General features: G+C 41.7%; 1 protein-coding gene across 1 annotated transcript in view; it reads left to right on the top strand.

Annotated features, from left to right (window-relative positions):
* Positions 1 to 300: 300 nt before the first annotated feature.
* Positions 301 to 5,322, top strand: part of doc2d (double C2-like domains, delta) — a 71,334-nt gene continuing 66,312 nt past the window's right edge. The window contains exon 1 of the mRNA XM_036579646.1: positions 301 to 477. The gene's annotated coding sequence lies outside the window, so the exon portion shown is untranslated. The remainder of the gene's footprint in view (positions 478 to 5,322) is intronic.

Here is a 5,322-nt window from a genome sequence, read left to right as displayed (position 1 = left end):
GACTGGGAGAGAGAGAAATCGAGAGAGAGAGAGAGTAAATGAGGGTGGGAAAGTGAGAGGGGGAGGGAGTAGAGAGAGAGAGGGGGGTTTGGGGGAGAGACAGAGTAGAAAGGCAGAGCGAGAGAGAAAGAGAGTAGGGAGGCAAAGAGAGAGAGAGACTGAGATAACAGGCTGTGCGAGACAGAGTGTGAGAGAGAGAGAGTGTGAGAGAGAGAGAGAGAGAGTGAGTAAGGGAGGGTGGGACAGAGAGGGGTTCAGGGGAGAGAGAGAGTAGAGAGGCAGAGCTGAAGAGAGAGAGGGGAGGAAAGAGGTAGAGAGGGACCAGATAACAGGCTGTGCGAGACAGAGCGAGTGAGAGAGAGAGAGAGAGGGGCAGATAGTGAATGAGGCTGCTGTGGATTCAGTGCGTTTCGGTGTAACAGACAGACAGACAGGCAGACAGGATGGACCACTGGAGCAGATGAAGACCGACACCGGGTGAGTGAGAGGGAGAGAGAGAGGGAGAGAGAGCATGATCTCCATCCACCTGTTAATGTCTCTGTGCATGTGTGTGTGTGAGCGTGTGCAGGTATGTATACACACACACCTGTTTATTTGTTCATCACTGAGCGTTTTCATTCTGTGTGTGTGTGTGTGTGTGTGTGTGTGTGTGTGTGTGTGTGCGTCGTCTCTTGGTCGTGTGTAAGCATGCACTTCTATTTGCATCCGGGTGCGCGCGTGTGTGTGTTGACATGTCATTGAGCGCACGCGTGTGTACGTATGTGTAATTCAGGCTGATGACGTGTTTGTGATGGCATGTTTCTCAGATAGTGTGTGTGTGTGTGTGTGTGTGTGTGTGTGTGTATGAATGAATGTGTATGTAAATGTGTATATATGTGTAAATATGTGTGTTTATGTGTACATATGTGGGTGTAGGTATGTGTATATAAACATATATATATGTGTGTGTAAATATATGTATGTGTGTATATTTGTATGTGTGTTTGTGTTCATGTGTAAGTGTGTGTGTGTGTGAATGTGTGTATTTCTAAGTGTATGAATGTATGTAAATGTGTGAATGTGTATATGTTTATGTGTATGTATGTGTATATTTTGTGTGTGTGTGTGTGCGTGTGTGTGTGTGTGTGTATATTTGTGTGTGTGAATGAGTGTGTTCATATGTGTGTTATGTGTAATTGTTGCTGTGGGATAAATAAGTAATTAATAATTAATAACAATTCTTGTCTCTGAAGCCACACTTAACTCTTAGTCTGGTCATTTAAACAGTAACAGTGATGTGAGATACAGAGCTGTGTAAATGTCAGAGACCCCCTTCATTTATTTAATCTCCAGACAAAACATTAAGTACAACTGATTGTTATATTAGATCAACACACATTAAATAAAACAGGTGTTTCCAAAAATGGGGCTCCTAACAACCACCTGGAAGACCACCTGGTCGACCCCAAAACTGCCCCCATCAGATAAACAGCACTTAAAGCTTTCATCTCTGAGAGAGAGGAGAAAATCAAGCTGCTTCAGATCTGAAAACATCCACAGGTGTTTCTGTCCATCCTTCCACTGTGAGAAGACGACTCAGCGCTGTGGGTCTGAAAGGATGTGTAGCTGATCAAGAAGAACCTCACTGAGAAAAGGAGACGGACACATCAAACAAAGAAGCTGGACGATGGACTGACCACCCCAGAGTCCAGACCTCAACACCACTGAATGTGTTTGATTACTTCAGAAAATGATCAACCAGCTTCTAAGACTGAACTTTGGAGGTGTGTCTGCAGATTCTTTGAGGAGCTGAAAGTGAGTCTCTTGAAAAGAATGGAAGCTGGAATAAAGGGACAGAGTGACTCACTCAACACTTCCTTAAATCAAACAGCTGAACTTTTCTAGATCACTGTACTGGTACCGGCACACTTCCGTCAAAGCATTCGCTTCGGTTTTTTATCCAGGATCAAATAGTCCAGCGGTACACTGATGCAATACACCATTAGAAAGCTTGAAATCTCAGGATTTGATTCCCACAAACCGTTTTATGATCCGTGATTCACAGCAGTTATGATCATCTCATTTGCATCATGAGCACCGAATGAGCAAACACCAGCAAATCTGTGTGTCCTCACCTTCAGAGTCTCTCCGCCTCCACAGAGACATCATAATCCAAAACATGTGGTCTGATAACGGCAAGAGTCAGAGATCAGTTTGGAGATCTGAGTCAGGAGGAAATAAACTCCTCCATTCTAGACTCTGTTACTCTGAGTCAGTAATTCATACAGTTATTCTGATGTTGAGATGTTTCCTTTCAAATGAGACCGAGATCATGACTGCAGCCCAGAGCCTGTGTGAACAGCGCCCCCTTTACTTTGGGTATGCAGTTTCAGGCAAATTGGGGCAACAGTTAACAGGTTAAACTAGAAAAGTGCATTTCCTGAAGAAAATGCAGAGTGATTGACCAGATTAAAGCGAGGTAAGATGTTGCTATCTAGTTGCTATGGTATCCCAGGTGGTTGCTAGGGTAATGCTTGGTGGTTACTATGGTATCCCAGGTGGTTTCTATGTGTTTTGCTATGTGATTGCTATCGTATCCCAGGTGGTTGCTAGGGTGTTTTGCTATGCAGTTGATATGGTATCTCAGGTGGCTGCTAGCGTGCTGCTAGGTGGTTGCTAGGATAACGCTAGGCAGTTGTTATGGTTTCACAAATCGTTGCTAAGGTGTTTTACTATGCGGTAGTTCTAGTATCCCAAGTGGTTGCTAGGAGGTTCTGCTGTGTGGCTGCTTAGGTATTGCAGGTGGTTGCTAGGAAGCTGCTAGGCAGTTGCTATAGTCTCCCAGGTGGTTGCTAGGGTGTTCTGCAATGGGGTTGCTATAGTATCCCAGGTGGTTGCTAGGGTGTTTTGCTATGTGGTTGCTATAGTATCCCAGGTAGTTGCTAGGGTTTTGCTAGGTGGTTGCTATAGCATTCCAGGTGGTTGCTAGAGTGTTTTGCTATGCAGTTGCTATGGTATGCCAGGTGGCTGCTAGAAGGTTGCTAGGTGGTTGCTGGTGGTTGCTATGCTATGCTGCATGGTTAATAGGATGGTACTAATGGATTTCTGCACCCTATTTATTCATATGGGAAAAAATTGCCATTAATCATTAAAAATGACTGAACGAAAACCGTACAGCCGATCATAAAGCGTATTCATTGATCAGATCGAACATTCCGGAGTTGGGATGGTGTTGATATCTTGAAAACTGCGGGATGCGCTAGAGGAAATAAAATAAGAAAAATAAGAAACAGGAGAAAGAAGAAGAATATACAATAAATAAGAACAGTGTTGTGTTTTGCTTTTCAATGAGCTAACAATAATATAATAACAATAATAATTAATAAATGAAAGGTTGTCTCTGACTTTTGCACAGTTGCTGCTGAAGTTTAAATAAATAAGAATTAATTGACTAAAAACTTGATCTTTTATATGTGTTTATATATGTGAGTGTGTTTGTATGAAGGTCAGTTGTTTGTTTATTGTTTGTTCATTAACTATAATTTGTGTTATTTTTGGTGGCGTGTCGTGCTTTAATGTGAATGCTATTATTAGCGCGTGATGTGATCTACTTCCTGAACCCGAACCGCTCGGCTCTGTCTGTCGGAGCGAGGGATGAGCGCGGAGATGAAAAGCAGACAGAGGGATGATGAGGCGTAAACAGACGAGTGGAGAACAGAGTGGAGATGAAGTGGCGTCTCTGAGGCATAAACACACACAGTGTTTCGGAATAAGAGCTGATTCAAATCACACTGAAGCTGAAAGCAGGTTCTATCAGTGATCTGATGGCTCTGTAGGGAACATAAAAGGAGTTCGGTTCTTTACCACAGACATTACATTGGACACACTGATGCTTCAGCAGCTGCCCACTGGCTTCTATTATGAGTGGGTTTGGGTCTTTAGTAAAGACAATGGTTCCATATAGAACCATGAACACTCAAAGAACCATTTGCATGATTAAAAGGCATAGATATGTTGTATATGGTTCTATATAGAACCACACACAATCCATACACAAGGGTTCTGCTATTATTACAAGCTTGACATCATAATAGCAGACCCCTTTTTTGGTGTTGCATGGAACCTTATACAACACATTCTCCAACAGTCTGAAGAACCCTTTCACCGTGCAAAGAACCCTTTAATCATACTAATGGTTCTTTGAGTGTTCATGGTTCATGGAACCCTTAAAGAACCATCTCTTTAAAGGTTATACATAGTCATTTGCATGCTTAACGTGTTTTTTTGCATGGTGAAATCGTTCTACAGGTTGAAGGAGAATGTGTTGTATACGGTTCTACACAGCACCAAAAAGGGTTCTGTTATTGTTATGATCTCATGCTTGTAACCATAGAAGAACCTTTCCTATATAGAACTCTTTTCAGAAAGGTTCTGTATAGAACCATCTACAACACATTCTCTATCACTCCAAAGAACTAATTCACCCTGCAAAGAACCTTTTAAGCATGCAAAGCATTCTTTGTGTGCTCATAGTTCTATATAGAATCATTGTCTTTACTACAGAAGAGCCATCTTTTTTAAGAGTGTACATAGAACCCTTTGCATGCTTAAAAGGATCTTCGTGTGATCAAGGTTCTATTTAGAATCATTGTCTTTACTACAGAACTTTTTTAAGAGTGTACATAGAACCATTTGCATGCTAAGCGTTCTTTGCATTGTGAAGTATTTCTTCATGTTTTTGTAAATGTATGGTATATGGTTCCATGTAGCACCAAAGAGCGTTCTGCTATGGTTAGCTTGACATTGTAAGAATAGCAGGACCCTTTTCGATGCTACATGGAACCATATACAACATATTCTTCATCAATCCAAGGAACTATTTCACCATGTAAAGAACCTTTTAAGCATGAAATGGTTCTGAATAGAAGTCATGGTTCACGTGCTTAGAACACAAATCGGTTTGTTATTATTGAATTGACCCAGTTTTTAAATGTACTTAAAGTTTTAACGTTAAAAGAACGTAAGTATACCGAATGTTAAATCAGCCAAAGTCAAATAAAAGACATGGAATTGTGTGTTTCTCTCTGGAATTACGAGGCGCAGATCCGAATAAATGAAGTCTGTTGAACTAAAAATGCACGTATCCAATATCACTCAGTTACGGAGCCACGCTGGTGACATCCTGTATAAATCAAAATAATGCGTGGCCACAACTTAGTAAGACATGGGAATGAGATCCTAATGCGTGGTCATGACTTAGTAAGGCATGATGTCGTTCCCACACCTTACCATGTCGTGGCCACGACTTGATTATCTCATTCCCATGCCTTACTAAGTGGTTGC

Source organism: Colossoma macropomum, unplaced genomic scaffold, assembly GCF_904425465.1.
Source record: "Colossoma macropomum unplaced genomic scaffold, Colossoma_macropomum, whole genome shotgun sequence".
Classification (NCBI taxonomy): Eukaryota; Metazoa; Chordata; class Actinopteri; order Characiformes; family Serrasalmidae; genus Colossoma; species Colossoma macropomum.
Note: the sequence above shows the minus strand (reverse complement) of the source record. Positions and strands in the feature narration are given on the sequence as shown.